General features: G+C 43.0%; 1 protein-coding gene and 1 long non-coding RNA gene across 4 annotated transcripts in view; one reads left to right on the top strand and one right to left on the bottom strand.

Moving 5' to 3' along the window:
• Positions 1-309: 309 nt before the first annotated feature.
• On the bottom strand, positions 310-20834 carry LOC148934935 (uncharacterized). Of its 3 annotated transcripts, none has more exons than XR_016140868.1 (6): positions 20458-20834; positions 18617-19199; positions 17144-17415; positions 7970-10927; positions 7322-7461; positions 310-6622 (listed from the first exon to the last, which is right to left on the bottom strand). It is a non-coding gene; the product is annotated as an uncharacterized LOC148934935 (long non-coding RNA). The 3 variants fall into 3 exon arrangements; XR_016140869.1 differs by lacking the exon at positions 20458-20834 and having other exon boundaries at positions 310-5126; positions 6262-6622; positions 18617-20449; XR_016140867.1 differs by lacking the exon at positions 20458-20834 and having other exon boundaries at positions 18617-20449.
• Positions 17281-20838, top strand: part of LOC105423760 (uncharacterized) — a 54424-nt gene continuing 50866 nt past the window's right edge. The window contains exon 1 of the mRNA XM_025217472.2: positions 17281-17423. The gene's annotated coding sequence lies outside the window, so the exon portion shown is untranslated. The remainder of the gene's footprint in view (positions 17424-20838) is intronic.

Below are 20838 nucleotides of genomic sequence, written 5' to 3'. Positions count from 1 at the left end.
GGATACACACGTGTGGATCGCGAATTATGTAAAAAACAAAATGTGATTGCAGTTAAAAGTTTCTTCCGCTTACACAAAGGCGATAATCTTGAAACTTGTTATTTATAGCTTTAACAGTAATTTATTTATGATTATTTTATAAGTTTATGTTTGATTTTATTTTAATTATTATGTAAAAAAATAAAAAAACATTCTTTAAGTACATCTCTTTTACATTTTCTTTAAATAATGTAATAATCTAAAACTAATAAATATTCTATAGCAAAATATACTTTCTATATATATAATTATTATTTGACGTATATAAAAAAACAAATAAATTTAAAAAATAAATTTATATAAGTGCAGATAAGACTAATGTGTTAATCCAATCGATGTTAATCCATAAACAGTTATTTTCAAACAATTTTCGATACATTTCGATCAATTTCAGCCGCAGGATTGCTCCTTTACATCGATCGTCAATTTACAAGTGTAATTATTATTAATGTATAAAGTACGGTTGTTGATGACCACCAAAAAAACGAAGAGTTGAAGCGTGCAAAAAATTTAATTGTCCGAACAAAAAAGATCACTTGTTTTAATATCGACATTTTGATTCGGATATCGACGTTGGCTGTTATATTAATTTTATTTTGTATTAAAAAGACGATCCATAAATTTTATTGTTAAATAAAATTCCTTCGCGTGCAGTTCGCTAACGAGTTTTAACATAGCGGATAATTTTCGCTTCAGGCACACACGCGGTCAAAGTAAATAAACGGCAATGCGCGTCACGAGGGCCGAAACGGTTAATGCTCATTAAATGACGCGATTGGAGCGCTTTTTGTCAGGGGTATTTTTGCCCGGCGAGCGGGATCGACAGGGAGACTAATGGAACTCGCATTCGCGCTTTGTCCTCGCGCGAATATCGCGCAATCGAGAGGCGCTTTAGTGTAACGCCAGGGCGTTCTAAATATTCGCTGCCAAATGTCCGGGCGGTAGACGTCGCGTAGACGCCATCCCTTCACGAATATTGTCTTGCCGCATACGCCGTTTGCCGGCCATAGATAATAAAAGGAGATTGATCACGCTCCTTGAGCGTCCGTGCCGCGGGCGTTTCTGCCAAACGCTCCGTCCACGTCGCCCGGCGATGCCAAGCGCCGCGGCATGCAACGTTTCCAGAATCTCTCTCTCCCATTGTTCCCCCAAGACGTAGTACGGACTTTATTATATGATATTGGGCGTTCAATATGGCCGGAGAGTTTATTGCGTGGACGCTCGTGATATCGTCGCGTTCCTACACGAGCGCAAAAAAATAAGCGCGAATCGACGTTGCGAATTTCGTCAGTTCCTTTTGCGCGAATAGGTGAAAGGTAGCCTTGAGACAGATGAAAAAGTCAGTTCCCCATCACGAACATAATATCTGTATTAATTACGTTGTCGATTAAAGTATTTAAATTGTTGCACTTCCAGAATTGTATGCGCGTTATTCCAGTGGAGATAAATTAAAGCATTTTTAAGTATATCATCCTTTCCGTCGTGTGTATGATATGTAATTTAAATATATTATTATTATAACTTATGCGCTTCGTTCGTCTAAAATATAGATATAAAAACGTTTTCGATGCTTCAATTCTTGCAAGATGGAAAAACTGATTCGGATTGAATTTAGATTTGATTAGGCAGGATAATAAAACGCATATCTCCGACTCTCCCCAATCGCTAATAATTTTAATTATACTATTTTAATCGGTCCATTTTCGCCTGTACACTGGCATTATTAGCGTTTTTACCGGCATCACTGTCAGGACGATTAAAAGAGCGAATTTCAACAAAGCTGCTACATTTGAATCAATCGGCCATTTAAATTAATGACGATACGGTCATGGACGGTTTTCCCGTGCTCAGAGAATCATGGAAATATCGCGCCCAGGGAAATCACTCGGACGTCATTAATGTGTTATTAATCCTTGGCGGCAAAACACGAGGCGCGTTTTATTGTTATCATGAAAATACTTGGTGGTAATATCCAAATCAGAGTATCGAGCGGAAGTTGTGTATTTCTATTTATAATTACGGACCAGGGGAATATTTCGCGCGTTCGCATTATGTGAACTATTAAAAATCTATTTGATTGTAATATTTCAGCATCAGGGAGAGAGCGGAGAGAAAGAGAGAGAGGGAGAGAGAGAGAGAGAGAGAGAGAGAAAGAGAGAGAGGAATATATCTAGCTTGTATTTTTTCGATTTTCGCATCGATGTTACGTTGCAAACGCGAGAATTAAACGATCAATTCCGCCCTCTCCCACTCGTGATAGAGAAGGATAAAACACAAAGACGTTTCATCCGTGAGGGAGTTGAGGCGCGAAAAATTACGTTAACGAACTTGAGCTGCGAGGGAAAGGTTACGTGACCTCGCTTCAGAAAGATATAAAGAGAGACAGAGGTAGGAGAAAAGAGACTGAAACAGAGAGAGAGAGAAAAAGTGGGAGAGGGAGAAGGAAAGCAGGGAGAGAAAGAGAGAGAGCAACAATCTCGTTCAGTCGGGCTGTTTTTCGCGCGAAAGCTCGACTGCGTAGACATTCTCGAGTGGCTGGTCCCCTCCCTATTTTCCTACTCTCCCCGTTCACCCTTCGTTCCGGCAGTCGGAATAAGGTGAAACGACGTTCAGGCGTCCCTAATGACTGCAGATCCGTCGCGGCGTCTGCACGCCGATGATTATAATCGATAACCCAGACGGCCTCGTATCAGCGACCACACCACCAACCACCAGCCACCGTACATACACGTGAGTACGCGCATACACGTACACAGGATATACCATCCTCTCTTCGCATCCCCCACCTTCGATGGCCGTCCGCATGACAGAGAGAAACCAGCGCACATGTGTGATTCCGCCCACCGACGACTACCACGATGACGAGAAACGGCGAAGCGACCCTCCTCTCTGCATCACCAATACCGACTTCTTCCTCTAACGGTCGACTGCTACTCGTAGCGGGCGATATAGAGCCGCCGGGTTATGTTTATCGCCTCTTTACAAGCTCGTAAGCAGCCCGCGAGCTTGGCTTCTCGCTGCCGCTGCTTTTGCGGCGCCCGCGTGTGTACACGCGATTTCTCGCACCTTTTCCCGTCGTCCGTTTTTCTTTCTCGGCGTAGTATGTTAAGAGATGCTCGCACCTTCATTAATTAACTTCGCACGCGTAATATCTGTGCGTAGTATCTACACATAATGAACTTTCCTATTTGATGGTCGGGACGACACTCCGCATCAAGAAACAAAGACGAATAGGTAAATTTTAGAGATGTTAACTATTAACGAGATTTTATTCTTTAATCGATTTTATTTTTATAATTTTAATTATTTTAAAAGAAAGAAAGAGAGAAGATGGGAGGGAGAGAGAGAGAGAGAGAGAGAGAGAGAGAGACTTTAATAATTTTAACGCGTTGATAAATTCAACAATTATATTAATTATTTATAGATTGTATTTAAAAATTGATTTTTAAGTCTTTATTTTGAAAATATTATTCATCTTATATGTACTGACATATAAAATTTTTTTTTGTAAAATTATTAAAAGTAGCGTGATAAATTCTGAGATATAATCAACATATACATATACATATCTCGCGGCGTTTAAGATAAGTTTATATTTTTACGTTATTTTTTTGTTAGAAAATTCGATAATGAGAAAATCTTTGCGCGTCGTTCATTCTTTCGTATTACACGATCCTTCTCGGGGGCAACTTCCTTGCTCATCGTTGATTAAAGACGATGGGAATTGCTCGTGTTTATCGCCTGCTTAGGCTAGTCCGCTAAACAGCAGTCTGACTCCCTTTTGTCTCTGCCCGTCGGCAAGTGCCTGATAACGTATGCACATGCATGCGATTTTATGTCGTTTCGTCTGCCGACTATAGTCATTTTATCGCCAGTGTTCGAAAGTCTGAATGCGTCTAAATTATTAAATATTAATTATCTCTATGTTTTGAATTTTAATAATTTCTCTTAGATGAACAAGTATTAGAGAGAGATAAAGTATTTCTTTTGATAAAAGATGTTTTGCTATATACATATATATATATATATGTGTGTGTGTGTGTGTGTGTGTGTGTGTGTGTGTGTGTGTGTGTGTGTGTGTGTGTGTGTGTGTGTGTGTGTGTATGTAAATCTAAAAATATAAAATGGGTCTAAGGACGCTAAACTGAAAAGAAATTTCTAAAAATAGTAAGATTATTTGATATTACTACTGATTTTTTATATATTCAATATTAAATACTGTCTGACATTAATATTGTTATTGATAATATTAATACTATATTAAGATTTTTTAATTTCTTTGAAAGGGAAAAGAACAATGTAGATTTACCATTAGCTGGCCAAAAACGCTTTTAAAGAATAATCATATCTGTACTAAGAATGGCACTCGTTTGCGCCACGAACATAACCCTCCGCCCTCGTGAGCTCGTTAAAAGTGGCAAGAGAGAGTACTGCTAACGTTTATCGTCTCTGCACAAGCTTTCCTGGTCATCTCTTCCATGTATACATATATATAATGATGTACAGTGTGTTCGGAAAAAAGAAATTTTATGAGAATTTTTGTCTCATATAATTCGCTTTTTCGCGTTTTTCACTAGCGGAAAGTTTGTCAATGACACTATTACCAATCTGCTTCATATCATCATCGTTTTGCATGTCTACATGTTTATATAAAACATTTTATTATCTTTTGACGAAAATGAAAAATAGAAAATATAAAAGAAATAATTTCAAAATTTATTATAATACGAGAACATTTTTTTTTATAAACTTTATCATCATAGGAGAATTAATATCTATTATTTTAAATTTTACATGTGTGATGGATGTAATAAAATTTTCTATCTTTTTTAAAAAAGATATTTTCTATAGTAATTACATGCATTCACGTGAGACCATTGGTATCATTAATTCATATTATATGCGATCGAAAGGGAACGATGGAGGGGTTTCGTCATCGAATTTAACTGCGGTCAAGCCCAACACCTCTCATCGGCATCTTCGGTACCATAATTGCGCCGGCCTCGGTATTAGTCGGTCCCATTTAACGGATCGATCTTGCCGCGAGGGGATGAGGTATGCGGGAGGGTGCACCGGCAGACAGGCCGCTTGAAATTAAATTTAATGGGGTGAATTAGAGCCGGGAGGCCGTGGCTCATTCGTGAATCGGGCGTCACGTGGAACACACGCGGGACGAGCGAGCGAGCGAGCGAGCGAGCGAACGAACGAACGAACGAACGAACGGGCACGCGAACCGATGCAGACGAGAACACGTACGTCCCTCCGAATAACGTAATCGCCAGTCATCCGGGCTGGTAGCGCTGGCTTATGGCGAAGCCATCGTTTCCCCCATGATCCCCCCGGATTTCTCCCTCGTCCCTTCTCTCTTCGCGTAAGCCCTGGTGCGCAACGCTGTCGGGACTCTCTATGAAGGACGAGCTCGAAAGGGTGGCGGAGGGATACAGGGAGGAAAAGAGACAGATAAAGAGAGACAGGGGGAGAAAAGGGGCGGCGAGGGTCGCAAGCGGGGGTGCGAGTCGAGGACTCGTATGCCCCCAGGGCTTACAGCTGTCGTGTACCCAACACCTCTTTTTTTCCCCTCTTCCCGCCCTCACTCTCCCCCCCTCTCTCTCTCTCTCTCTCTCTCTCTCTCTCTCTCTCTCTCTCCCTCCCCCTATTTCGACACGAGGATAGAGCGACACACGCACGCACAGTGAAATTGCCCGCGCATGTAGCACCGCATATTTCTTGTGCAACGCCGGGAACGGCGCGACGCTGCCGTGGCCGGCTAACGTTTCTCCACTATGTCATGGATTTTGATAAACTTTTGGATAACGAAAATTTCTCCTGTCCGAAGTGATATCATTATGAACATCGTGATAATGGAGACGGAATGCAAGAAATTTTGGAATTCTAATAATGAGGTTTTTCTCGAAATTTCAACATTGAATATCGCGATACTACTTTCTGATTTGATGACTGCAATTTCGTAATATGTATAATTCAAAATTTATTCTTTGTAATATAAAATATTCAATCTTTAAGTTCTCCAACGTTTACGTGAACGCAATATTACTTTTGAAAATGTATCTTTTATATTTACATATAATACACATTTTATATTTACATATATTTTTTTTAACACATTTGTACATTATTGAATTTTTTATTTTGATTCATATTAATACAAGTACATAATGCTGATCATATTGACAAAAGAAGATTCTCATGCGAAATACATACTTGTTTGTGTGTGTGATTTCTTTCCAGAACGGGAAGGTTCCCGTCTCATTGGAGAGAGGTCAGATATCTGTCTGCAATTCGAACATGATCAGGCCTCCCTATCAATCCAGTAGCGCCGGAGGTGAAGGGCGGTTTCACGGTACGTAGTGCTCCGTGGCAGGAATCAGGGCGAGTTCTCGGCCCCGGCGAGTGTCGACGAGGGGTGTCCCGGAGGTTAGGGGAGACCGACCGGGGGATCGAGGGTCCGTAATAGAGCTTCGCTATAGCGCTGTAGGATTATTGAGTGCGGGAGGGCGGCTCCCGCAGGCTGAAAAGTCCCGGGACTCGGACGCCCGTTTACCACCACCGCAGGTTTGTGATTCTGTGGAAAGAGATAGGGATAATGATAATTCAGCATCAAATTATTGATGTAAATATTCATCAAATCGAGAAATTATTTACTCTATCAAAAATCTCTCATTAAATTCTCTTAAAGTTTGTTTTCGAAAATTTTCTTTACATTAAGTTTTATATAAGAAAAAAGGGCGAAAATGAAAGAGAAGTCAATCGACTTCTCTATTTTTCATAAATTTTTAGAATATCGAATACAAAAGTGTATAATATTTCATACACGGAAAGAACACTTTTGCTGGCAAATTTAAAAATTGGACTAGATACAGATTTGAAAACGATTTTGTTGGGCCTTCAAAATTATTATATACGATGTTCAAATTGATTGTTAGAAGATCAAACATTTTTGCAGTATTATCATCATATTTAAGTGTTCTACAAAATAATTTTGATGGTCCAACAAAATTATTTTCAAATCTGTATCTGGTCAAATTTTTAGATTTGCCAGCAAAAGTGTTCTTTCCGCGTATGTATTTCGCAATTTTTAATGAAATGCTGTGCAAATTGTGACTATATTAAGTAGAATTTGTTAACTACGGCGAAGGAGTGGCGAAGGATGCCAGAAAAGATCTTCCCCTTTCGAGTGCTCGTGTCCTAGCTCTTTCCGAGAGAGTCTGCCATGAATCAAAATTAAAGTCGCTTTATCGTAAATTTTCCTCGACCGACTTACACTCGCAGTCACCTCGGCTGGCTCCTCTCCTAAGGGTCTAAGCAAGGCAATTAGTCACCCGCCTTGGCGATGATAAAACATAAAAATTACCATTGCCATTTCTCAAGTTTTTATCCGTGAACCCTCCGGACCCCGTGGCACTGAAATCGGAAGAGTGCAAAGTTTTAAACATTTCGAATGCATCGGGATCGCAACTGCAGTGTAGACACATTCATAATGTAACATATATACTTTTTCCATATTTAAAGATAACCATGCTGTTAGCGAGGCTGAATTTTTTATTCTTCTTTTCTCTATCGAGAAATGTTATCGAGATTTTCCAACAAAATCCAAAATCAATCATTATTAACAATTGATCAGAAATAATGATATTAATAATATTTTTATTTTAAGATCCAGAAAATTTTACGATTCTCCTATAAATATAATTATCGAACATATATTTCATTGGTTTAAAAATAAATGCGGATCAGAGATAGGGGATACTACAAAAAAAATGAATGTATAATATAAAATTTGAAACGCATATAAAGCGCATATAGAAGTGCGAAGAGACGGATATTGATCATCGTACGGATGAGTTCTATTTCATTTTTTATGAGTTCTGACCCTCTCGAAAGCAGAAGGCCACAGATAATGCATATTTACCGAGTCTCAAATAGACAGGGCCGGGACACTCATGAGCGCGTCCGTCGAAAGGGTTAACGATTTGATTTCCGCAACGTTGGCTCGGTGACGTCGCCTTAACCGCGAAACCACGACTCGACGGTGCGCACCCCTAAAACCACCGTCGCTCGGAAGTTTCGCAGATCCCAGCGTAAACATCCCTCTTCTCACCTCCCCCTCGTCGCTCGTCCCCCTCGCAACTCCCATCGAATTAATGTCGGTGGAGGCGAGAGCGTCGACTCGCTGGCGCGCTGCCGTTTCCCGCGTTCTCGTTAATTCGTAAAATCGTCGAACGGTTCCTCTTCCATGCCGATGCATCGACTGGTGGTGCGAGTGTACGTTGGAGGGTTGGTGAGGAGAGACGGGGAAACGGGGAATGGGACGGAACGTGGGCGGTGGCGACGCAAATGCGCGAGGCGCTTAATTAAAATGTTTAACACAGCCGCGAGTACGCGACGTCGAAGCGCGAAACTTAATTAAATTGGTTATGACAATAAAAATAGAGGCGGGGCGCGTTATCAAGAGGGGAGAGGAGGCGAAAGAGGAAGGAGGAGGAGAAGGAGGATAGTAAAACAGGGAGAGCGTTTCTCCCTTTGAAAAAAGTAGAGGATAAAAGATGCAAGGGCGAGAATGACGGAATCGAGCATGAAGAAAGAAAAGGGAAAATGTGAACAGCACCGAGTTGCGTGTGTATTCGTGCATATATGTGTTTTAAATTTAATGGAATCTCTGATTTCAACCGCGGATATTAGAAACGAAACTAAGAATGATTGTAATTGTTTCGATATCACGACGTTATCTAACATAGAAAATCTCGATTAAGTTTAATTGAAGTTTGTTTCAACAATAATTTAATTTATCTATTTAGAAAGGTATTTTGAGAACTAGAAAATTGAGATACCTAGATCGCCCGTCTAATCTTCACATAAGTTATCCGATAAATTCATGGCAGGCCCATACGAATACCACGTGCGTAAAAGCAAATTTGAGAATAAGTATAGAGGTACAGAATTAAAAGTCCTAGATAAGTGGAAAGAAGAAGGAGACGATTATGTATATATCACCAGTTTTCCATTCGTGCGGGCGAAGAATGAAGGATGAAGGATAAAGGCGGAGACGAACCGTTATGTGAAAGCAGGGGGAGGGAGGGGGGAGAGCATTGGTGGCGCGGCAGAGGGTGGATGTACAGTACACGAGGGGACGGTCGCAGGATTTGCGAGACGTCACTGCGAAAATACGCGCAATTGAACTTTTCAACCCCGATGGCCTCTCCTCTCCTCTGTCCTGCTTCCGTCCCCTTTGTGCCACCCGCGCTTCTCCCTGCTTGCCTGCCTGCCTGCCTTGCCTGCCTGCCTGCCTTGTCTGCCTGCCTGCCTGCCTGCCTCTTCCCCGTCCATCCTACGTCGGTCCCTATTTACTCCGTCGCCCTCGAATTCTCCGTCCGGCTTGTTGCCTCTGTCCCTCGTCCCTCTTCGATCCTTTTTTTTCCGTCGCAGCGTACTTTTTCTGTTTCACCTCTCTCGCCCTTGCTCAGGGTCTGCTCTATCTCTTTCATCCTCCGCCATCACCCCCGCCTGTCTCCCTTGCCGCTCGCTCTTTTGTCACGGCGCCCTTGTTCTCGCGCTGTCCTACTCTATTTGCCACCCCCCGTCGTTCCATCATCCCTCAAAGCCGTGGAGTCTAACCGGTGACACAGACATATATATTCACTGGTACACATATACACACGTAGAGACTCGGTGATGCTGATGGCGGCGCTTCGTAGTATTAGTGTGATGGTGCGACGACGCGATGGTAGTAGTAGTGGTTGTATGGCGCCCACCCGAGAGCCTCGTCTCCACCCTGAATCTCTTCTCTCTCTCTCTCTCTCTCTCTCTCTCTCTCTCTCTCTCTCTCTCTCTCTCTCTCTCTCTCTCTCTCTCTCTCTCTCTCTCTCTCTCTCTTTCTCTCTCTTTTTTTCTCTCTGACTACAGCGCGTGGAATCCCGGGGTGGGATTTGCAGGACGGCAAATATGCGCCCGATAAAGGCAACCCGCCCGCGGTCGAATCTCTTTCTCTCTCTCTCTCTCTCTCTCTCTCTCTTTCTTTTTCTGCAGCGATTACCCGAGGCTCCCGTGACAACCGTATCCTTCCGGCGGCAGACTTGCCGGTTTTACTGTCGCGGTGGGATTCCCGCCCCATCCACCGGACGACGAGCTGGAAAATGTCCCGTCGATTTTTCGATCGGCTTATCCGGCGAATAAGTGATGTCATTAAAACGTTAATCGCGTCCTGTGACCCCGGGCAATTTTCGTGAAATTGGTATTCGTGAAACCTCGTTTTGAAGGAATTTGGAACTGGAACGTGAAATTGCATTTAATGCCGGTAGTTTGAAAAGTTTCATACACACGATCCGCGTAAGTCATGTATAAGACGTTTCGTGAAGATTTTATAAATCTTGAAAACAGATTTCTTATCATTTCATCACTCTTTTAATCGCTTTATTAAATCCTTAAATTTTTGTAAAAAAAATTGTTTAATACATACTACTACATACTACTTGAAATTTTTGTCAAGAGCATTTATGATGCAGCCTATGGAACGATGTGGTACGGTTCGCATCCAATAAGAGAGAATAATTTTTGCTGACCAGCGTCTTCCTCAGTATTCCGCGACGAGATCGAAGCTGATCCCACCTCCGATGTAACTTTCAGAATCCTTTATCTGACATCTGTGTCAAGGGGAAATTCCCCTGATCCTCGCCGAGATACCTACCGTTCTCGACTTTCCACTCCCCTTTGCCCCTTCTCGTCCGTAATCCTTCCGTATTGCTTGCGTAAGCACGTTTCCCTATCTTTCGAAGGACACGTAGATCCCGAAAATGTCGTAAAGAAACTAAAACGCAGTCATTATCGCCGGCCTTTCGATACTTCGATTGACATATGCTCGGAAGATTTGTGCCTGTCGACGAAGATTGATCGTAGTTAATACGTCCTGTGTGTGTGTGTGTGTGTGTGTGTGTGTGTGTGTGTGTGTGTGTGTGTGTGTGTGTGTGTGTGTGAAAATAAATAAAAAATAGAGTACTATGAATAATTACGAAATGTAGAAGAAAATTTCGTTGAGTTAGTTAATAAAGTTTTATTAAATCGTTAAATATCCAGAGCTTAAACAATCACGTATAAATATTATATTTTTAAAAACTACGTATATACAGTAATATAATCATATTAATTATATTTATTACATCCAGCAGCGGGGTAGAAATTAATTCTTTTCGAGTTCGATTACGCAACGTTAAGTCGATCGTCCTCAGATACAATGCTCTTGTACAACGAGAGCGCGCGTCCTTTAATGCGCGGCCACGTGTCTTAATTGAAATTAATCATCCGCCGGTGCTGTGCAGTCGTAAATCATAACGAGTCGACGTCCGCGTAGTCGTGGCGACGTGACATTTCAATAAGTCATTCATCGGCACGGACGGTTAATCCTCGCGACCGATCGACCGGCCGACCGACCGGTCTCGAACATATTCCGAGGTTGTGGAATCAAGGCTCGCGAGAGAGATCCCACGCGATCTCTTCGTGATGTCACGGGCCGACAGTGATTGATCGTCCGAGAGGAACATCTCGTCCGGAGTAGAGATCCCTCCTTCGGACCGGCGTCGTCTCCTGTGCTCGTGCGGCAAGGAAAACTGGCGAATCACCGTCGCGATACGGCCGGCCGACTGAATGGCAGTCGTTGATTCAAGAGATTCCGTCTGTGTACCTTAATAGATACTTGATTACGCGCGCAAGACGAGATAATGCGCGATATTAATCAAATTCTCGGCTGCCGGTTCCGGCTGCTCGAGATTTTTGACGAGGCCTTCGACGAACGGAGAGAGCTTTCAGTTTCTACTTAATGTCGAATTTGATAGATTTAATCGCGGACGTGTTACGATTTAATTAAAGACCCCGTTGTATGCGTCGTGATAAAAAGAAAAATGATAGAGATTGAAATCTCCTGTCGTTGATATTTAATTTGTGCGATTGTTCCCCGCGAGACGAATTAACGCGCGAGAGAAGCGGCAAATAAAAGTCTACGATTGCGTAGCATAGCTAATTCGCGAGTCCGGTGCTCTCGATAGTGTTTTAAATATTTACGATGAATTGTGAAAAATAACGCTACTACCCTTTGTCTCCCGCACGCATTATGCAATATGCATTCCGTGTCCAATTTTTAAGAGTATTTTACCCCCTTTGTATTTGACATATATATTTTGAAAAACACTTTACCTCACCTCTCCGTTTTGCATGTTATGAAATAATCATTTCACATTGAATATCAAGTTAGCATCAACCGGTTATTCTATTTTTTCTCAATAATCAACTTTCAACAAATAATTTTCTCGATTTGCGACGGGCGATTCGTCGTAATTTCTGTAATTCACTTAACTCGACTCTCGTGAATAATTCAAGTGTCATATCGCACACGTTTCGTTATACTACGTTATTTATAATTTAGTCCGATCGCTGCGTAGGACGCGCGAGTACGCGCGCGCGCGCCCGCGCGCCCCAATGGAGAATCTCACAGGCAATAAATAAAACTAAAGGACGTAGTGTGGCGCGATGCGATGCACCGAGCGATCCGATTGAACCGATCCGGTGAAAAGCGGCGCTTTTTGCGTGTCGCAGACCGATCGGACGCGCATACGTCGAAACCAATCGCATTTGCCGCTCCCAGGAGACCCTAGGGTGGCCGTGCCCTGCGCCACGTCGCACCGAAGGTAAATATTATTCGAATTCGGTGTGTACGGCGCTATTAGGCCGTCGCTTGCCGACGCGTTAATCTCCCAGGGGCTAACGAAACATGGGTCGGCGTTATTAGTGCCGAATTTAGAATTAAGCGCGGCCACGCTGCGCCCCGTTCCGCCCCTTCCGTTGCCTTCCTTCCCCTTCCCCCTCCTCCCCCCTCTCTCTCTCTCTCTCTCTCGCGCGCGTCTGTCCCTTTGTTTTCGCAAAAGGGACGGCCCGGGGACTGGAACAATGCCGGTAATTCTTTCGTCGCTCGTCGGCGTCGACTTAGCGGCCGCAGACCCTCCATCCCCCGATTCCATTTTTTCACGTATGCCATGCCCTGGTAACCGTCATTTATAATAATCTAAAAACTGTGGATGAGGGTGTCTTTGATTTTTTTAGTCAAGGTGTCAAGTTTCCTTTTGATTCTAAATATCACAAAAGGCTAATGAGAAAAACGGTAATTATTCCATCATAAGTCGTTATCAACATTGAAAATTTAAAAATTCCTTGGATTAATGAAGAATATAAGCCAATGATAAAATCTCGCATTTTTCATCGCATTTTTTTCTTTAATTGAGCAATTTGTATCATAAAGTTTCTGATTACATAAACACATACGCTTAATTATTTTAATATGATGCGCGCTTAATATCTTCACTTTCTAATTTCGTGAGCGAGATATTTCTTAGAAATGGAAATTCTGCCGCGACATTTCAGAGAGTTGCGGAAGATCGCGTCTCCCCGGGGGAATCGGCTGGATCGTCGAAATATTCGGCAGATCTCGAGGATAATCCTGGATGTTCCGAAACTTAGTCGGCATCATCCCGGGGATATCACGCGACCGATATTCGGCCAGGGCCTCGCTCGCTCGCTCACGCTTAAGTGCCGCTTAATTCGCGGCCCTAATTGCGAACCCTAAACCCGGGACGTCTCTCCCGTGAGAGATGGAGCGTGGTTTCCGCGAAACTGTGACCGGTTGTAGGACCGAGCGTTTCGCATTTAACCCTTTGTGCATCACAGACAATGCGGATTCCTCTCATTTCTTCTTTAGAAGAATATTTACGTTTGCAATCATATTAATAAATATTTTACGATCGTAATTGATGAATATGTGAATACATAACGTTCATTGAATTCGTAATGGATCATCAAAATATCTCGATTGTTTTGTGATTTTAAACACGTTGCATCTTAAGCATAATATCATTACGACAGATTTAAATCGAATCAATGGTCCCGAGAGAAAACTCCTTTCAGCTCACGGAACAACTATGCGCTTTAGGGAAGGCTTTTAGTAGCGATGATGCGATTCTATAACATCACGTACGGAAACGGCGTTGCTAGGAGAGAACGAAAGAGGTCGAATCCTGGAGCCCTTTCTCACGGCGGCGAGAGCGATCATCCCTCGGCGGAATAAAATCAAACCAGAATCACGCCGCGCGCGTTCACCCTTCCGATCTCGAAAGATTCAACCCCTACACATCCCGTACCATTCGTCCAGCATCGTCCATCCAACACACCCCTCTCCTCCCTCCTCTCAGTCGCGAGGAACGGGCCGTGGCTTGACCGTTGTCCAGTTCTCAGCATCAGCATCCCTTTCCCGTCCCGTGAGAATGCACCGGGATCGAAAACTGGTCCAGAGGACGCGAATCAGATTCACGGAATGGAGAGGGGAGAGAAAAAAAAGTAGTGAATTAGAGTCGCGCGTACCGGAACGAGCGCGGAAATATCATTCCACGGTTTCAGTTCGAGAATCGCGTTCTAATCGCGTTCTAGTGCGTAGATAGTCGAGTCTCACAAGTTCGGTTCGTCAACATCTCCGAGCGTTCCGAGTTGCAGCGCGTCGCTGCGGTGATACTTTAACAACGTTTCAGTGTTGTGTTAATGGCGTAGAGACAGCGTATAAATCGATAAATATGTACACGCCACGAGTTATGTATTTTCGACAAGCAGATGTCGTTTATTTTATATAATGAAAGAGTCAATGCGAAATAAATCTATCGGTTTATATAGTTCATTCAGTACCGCTTTTATCTGCTTTTTGCGAGATGTCTGCTGGGTCACATCTCTGAAAATATACGCTTAAAAGCGATATCGATCCTGTTCCAAACGATATTTATATCAATTATTATTATCCAGCTACCCTCCGATCGACGAGACGATCCAGTTGATACACGATCCGTTGTGACACAATCGACAGGAATATTCAACTGTAGTATATAATATTGAATAATCTAGGAAATAGCGATGTTCCCGGAACATTTTTGATGGAGATTTCTGAATTTTACGGAAGATCGCTTTTGTTATAATTTTTCGACATATATGCTTTAAATACGATTATAGGCAAATTTTGATTCATTGTTTTAAGCATCATATTACATATACATCCATTGGATATATCATCCTGTTAATTAATATTCTTATTAATTAATTTGATCAAATATTGTAGATATTTATCTTACTATTTTAATGTGAATAGCTTTATGGTACTTTATCCTATGCCATTTACTTAACTTTTCATATTAGTATCTTGATTTTTTTCATAAACATTCTCTTTACTCTATTCTAATCTCTCGCTGTTCTTAATTAACTTTTTTGTTATTAATATTACAGTAATTCATTCTATTTAAAAACTATGAGTTTAAATATTTTATTTAATATGAGATTATTTTTAACATGCACATGATTACTAAAATAATATATTTTTTAATAGACTTTCTCTAAGCTGCTAAAATAAGATATCCTTTCTAAGTAATCTATTTTAATATAATTACGTAGTTGAAGAGGAAGTAACCATTAAAACTGTATCACTTCGCGATTCTTCGCTCTTGGCTCGCTTTTAATTATTTCTCTTCTTTCCCTCTTCTTCCTTGTTTCTTTTTTTGTTTCTCTTTTATATAAGCTTTAATACATTTACTTTTACTACCGTGACATATATTTTCGTTTTTATTTGGAAACGCGAATATAAGTATATATCTTCCGTACAATTTGAGGCTGCTCATCTCACAGTATAATAAACTTAATTCATTCACTCATTCATTCCCTTGATTTAGCCATTCATACATACATTCATTCATTCATTCAGTCATTCAGTCTTTTTCTGAAGGAACGTTACTCGCTCGATCTCGGTATAAAACGTACACCACCGTTTCTTGCTGGAAGCAGACAAGATTTTCGCATTTATTCTTGATCTTTTAACCGCTCGGCCAATTAAATCCTTGATACCTGAATGGGTTTGTTAATGGAAACTCTTTAGACGTCTCTTTAGACGTCTTTGACGTTTTTTTGCGAAATTGTGCTCTTTGGCACATTCGCGGAAATCCCCGCGATAAAATCTTACCGCTCAATTCCTAAGGGACTTCAAAAGGGACCGATCGCGTGGTGTACGTTTATTCACGTGCGCGTAAGAGGGACGTCCGATGGTATTCAAATCGCCGCGGTTTCCAGAACGCGAGGATCGAAATTCAGAACTTGCCGCATACGCTCTCGCAATCCGAATCCACCGGCAGAATTTACCTTAGTCGGGGCGCTCATAAGGGAGCGTAGCTGGCGCGTTTAGTCGCGGTAGTCTGACAAAACGACGACTTTCTCCATCCTGTGCAAACTCCACCCGCGCGGTAGGAAGTCAAACTACTCCCGTTTCCCTCTCGCAGGAACGGATTCCCGACCTTTCGGAACCTGAAGCTCTGACGATCTGATCTTTACGAGCTACAAATTTCTATTTTTATCATACATCTTCTTTCGCCCAGCCTCGCGTATAAGCGCAAGCTATACCGCGATATTAAACTCCTCCTTGTTTCATACGCAACGCGATTTCTAAAAAATTCAAAACAAATCTAATTGGCTGAATTTTTCGACGATTATAATTCTCTGAAGAGTTAGATTAATTATTTCATTGATTCTATATACATTCTTCCTTTATCGATATTTTTGATACGTACGCATACGAATACATGTGTGTTTGCATGAATTACTACGGATCAAGAGAAATTCCTCGGTGTTTTTCGAATTTCCGAGCTTACGTCACGTGAAGGAGGACTCCCGGGAACGTGTGCGGGGGTCCCTCACGTGCGTGCTCAATTTCGTGGAGCGTTCCGCCTCGTCCGAAACGAGGCCGGGAGGGGAGAGAGGGAGAGAGGAGAGGATCGGCGGCGGACCCCGCCGATCCGCTCCGTGGAGGCTTTTCAGGGAAACGTGGAAGGAACTCCAGTCAAGAGGATCGTCGTGAGAAGTTTTTAATCTGCTGAGAGATTTGGACTTTCGCCAGTGGACTTTCGGCGTGGTTCGCAACATGTGTACATTAATATGTGTGTGTGTGTGTGTGTGTGTGTGTGTGTGTGTGTGTGTGTGTGTGTGTGTGTGTGTGTGTGTGTGTGTATGTGTACGTAAAGTAACGTACGTAGACGACGCTCGCGTGGAAACACGGGCATACGGTGTGTGTACGCGCCGACCGTGATTGCGCGAGGAGAATGTAATTAGTGACGGGACGTTGCTGTGTTGATCCTTCGTAGTGGTCGTCGCTCGGTGCCGCCGGCCTGTGCCCGTCGTCCGGAACGATATCCCAGACTGTTCCCAAACGCCGTCCATGGACCATGCCTGTGCCGGTTGTCCCGCATAAGGAAAAGGAATCGTCTCCGGAACGTTCACGCGTGATTTGAGTTCCATGGGTAACTGGAAAGGTATGAATATATTTCGATCGAGAACGCGTTACGTCGAAAAAGAAAAACTGAACTGCGCGTATTTTTTATCTATTTAAGCTGTAGAAATTTTATAATATGATAAATAGATATGTGATATGAGTTAATAAGAATAGAAATAAGAGAGTGGGGGACGGCTTAATAATAAAAAGGAAATATGATAAATTTGATTTGTAAAGAGATACTATAATTGACTCAAATCAAGCTATATTTTAAACACCTAAAAATTTCTCTTGTGTTTTTTATAATTTTTTATAATAGGCAAAAGAGCTAAATGTTCAAAGCTGATCAAAGATTTTGCGTTGTATAAATTAAATCGAACTAAGTAAAAGTGGAACATAAAGTACATGTATATTTTTTCTAAAAGATCGATGTTGTCTTATAAATCAATCACGAGGGTTTGAAACACTCTGACATTTATGATGTCAATGCTGATAATAGTAGAAGGCAATGTTATTCCACAATGACTTCAATAGTCATTTTTGTTCTTTTGTCTGTCAAGGACATAAGCTTTAAGGATTCTTTGCCGTCGCAGGTAACGGAATCTTTAGATTCTTTAAAAAAGGATCTGTGAAACTTTCATTGTGTGCTAAGATATAAGGCGACAACAAATTGCAAGGCGTAGTACAAATTCTGATCTATTTATATTTTTCATCCGTAAAATTGTGTATTCGAATTATTTCGACTCTTTCCGGGATTTATCGACCACGTTTTGTCTGAGAGCCACAGTATCGCGGCTTATTCCTCACGGGACGTTTTCGCTTAAGGAGTACTTCAACGCTCGTTTGAAAATGCTTCGGCTTTCAAGCTTGCTGATCAAGATAGATGATCCACTTTCGCAGTGCGTGCGGTTCGCAACGAGCGGCGGCGAGTCACCGATCGACGGATCGATCGATCGATCGTATCGATTCGCCGCGCGGTGTCTCTCATTGAATTAATGCCGAATTTTTGGCCGCCGTCATCAAAGCGGTCCTGATTGCTGAGCTCCGCTGTGTGCATGGGCACCACACAGTTGATTGGGATCATTGTAGGGGGCATTTTATGCACTGAGAGCATGCACCGCGGTTTCAACTTGAATACCGAATCAGGGAGATTGAAGGAGAGAGAGACAGAGAAGGGGAGAGAGAAGCGGAAGGAGAGAACGAGAGGCGCGAGGCAGAACGAGAGGGGCTTACCGGTTCCCGAGGCTGTGCACCGTAACAGTAGAAGGCTGTGGTCCCTCTTCCCTTCTCCGGCCTCTCCCTCGTCCCTGTCCCTCGTCCGTTTTAATAATCCTCGACCCCCTTAGAGCAACCCGAACAAGGATAGAACACAGCTGGTCTCCCTATATTTGCCTCGTGCCCGGTGTTAAGGGGTACCGCCCCCTACTGCGCCCCCTACTGCGCGTCAGTCTCGTTCGCTCCCGCTTACCGCCGGGCGATCTCTCGCTCTTCCGCATCGACTTCTGCTTTCTCCGAATAATCGGAATTCTAAAGGAGCGTTCCATGACGTCGCATTTCGCCTCGGCTTCACGGCAATTCTCCCTTCCCCTGGCTTGATACTTGAAACGAAATACGCGATTTCCGCGAGGCTTCTTCCCGGTTTTAACCGGCGAACGAACCGCCCACTAGTTCTAAGCATTGTACTTCGCCGATTCTTTTGTATGCTCGTGCCTGCACTCCAGGACTGTGTCTAAGTCCCTTTTTCCCGTTCTTTGTTTCCTCCTGCCTACTTAGACCACCACCGCTCGAGCGTGAAAGTCTGTCTCACTCTGAAACTCTGTCGTTTCGTGCGGCGTGGGGTAAAGAAAAGGATAGAGATTAAGGTAACTTCGAGAGGTAAAGCGCACCGACTATTCTTCCGCACTGGTATGCGAGATATAGCTTCGGAATAGCTAAGTGTCCTTTCCTAGGTCGGAAATGCGACGATGAATTCCCAAAAGTATCGAAACTTCCCACGTGTTCCGCACCCCGAAGTTTAAGCGGAAGACAGAGTTAATCAAATAACAATGCCGAATTCCACGATTGTGAGAAGAAAAACGAATTTCACACAGACTGTTGGAATTGACTAACGTCGTATCGATGCGATAGCAATCCAATAATTGTAATTTCAACACATAAACGGATTATTTATCTTATAAAGCAGTCTTCTGTCGCATAAGAATGTCGCGTATCATTTTTCTTTATGTAAAGCTATCTTTGTACGAATTCGATATAAAGAATCAAGAAAGTAGTATCGAGGAAACTCAATACAAAAGACTGTAAAAACGCAATAGAATATTTGCGTTTCTAATCTTAAGCTAAATATTCTTTTGGACCTACTCTCTTCATGATTCATAGAATATCCAAAGAATATTTTCGTGTAAATCTGAAAAAGACTCAAATTTAGTTACCGGCGTAATTGCGACTGTCCGTTTCTTCAAGTTCTCTCAAAGACCGAGATTCTGCGCAGATCTATACGATGCGCATTGAATAATTCAGCGTTAATATGCAAAAGAAAAAGCAGGCAACGAACGATCGTCAAATCTTTAAATTCCGGACCCGGTCCGGAAATTAGTCTCGGACTATTTATCACATCGAAGCAATTCTTGAAATGTTAGGAATTTTTGAAGAATTAGTATAAAATTGATGAGAGTCATGGAGTAGATGCAACCTTCTGGCAGATTGTCTTTTCATTTCGCTACCGAAGATCGTTCTTTGATCTTCGGTGCTATGTCCGGTTTTAGAAAATTGTAATAAATGGGCAGACAGTCCTACAACATGCTATTGTTCTGGTATAAGCACGGTCTGCACAGACGAAAATCTTCGTTGCGATTAGTACGGGGATGTATACGATGAAGGTCCGACGACGACAATGAATGAAGATCTTGACGAGAAAACCAGACGTCCCGTGGTGAGAACCAAAAGGGCGGAGCGAGAAAAAGTAACGGGAGAGAGAAAAGAAGGGGGAGTATATCGCGACGGGGTTCCGGGTTCTGGGTGGCGGAAAGAGGCGTTGGATACAGCGTGGAAAAAACGAGACGAGCGTGCGCGCTTACGGAAGAGAGCATCGGCTTGAACGGCGTGAGAGGTAGCGTGGCGCGGCTCGGCTCGGCTCGGCTCAGCTTGGCGCGGCGCGGCGCGGCGCGGCGCGACGCAGCGCGGCACAGCGTGGCGGTCGGAATAGCGGTACGACAGAGCCAGACCAGAGGAACGAGGACTGAGCGAGAGGTGTCCGCGTCGAGACGAGTCACGCTAGAGCGACGAGGACGATGGAGAGACATAGAGAGTCCGACCGACCGACGAACGGAGAGATGGATAACGGAGCAGAGTCGGGCTAATGCGGGTGCCCGAGCGAGACCGAGCCGTGCCGAGCCGCGAGAACAGGCAGGCAGGCAGGCAGGCAGGCAGGCAAGCACAGGCAGAGTCGCTGGCGTAGT

Source organism: Pogonomyrmex barbatus, unplaced genomic scaffold (genome assembly GCF_055798465.1).
Source record: "Pogonomyrmex barbatus isolate J1 unplaced genomic scaffold, ASM5579846v1 scaffold7, whole genome shotgun sequence".
NCBI lineage: Eukaryota > Metazoa > Arthropoda > Insecta > Hymenoptera > Formicidae > Pogonomyrmex > Pogonomyrmex barbatus.
This window is presented reverse-complemented; position numbering and strand designations above follow the sequence as displayed.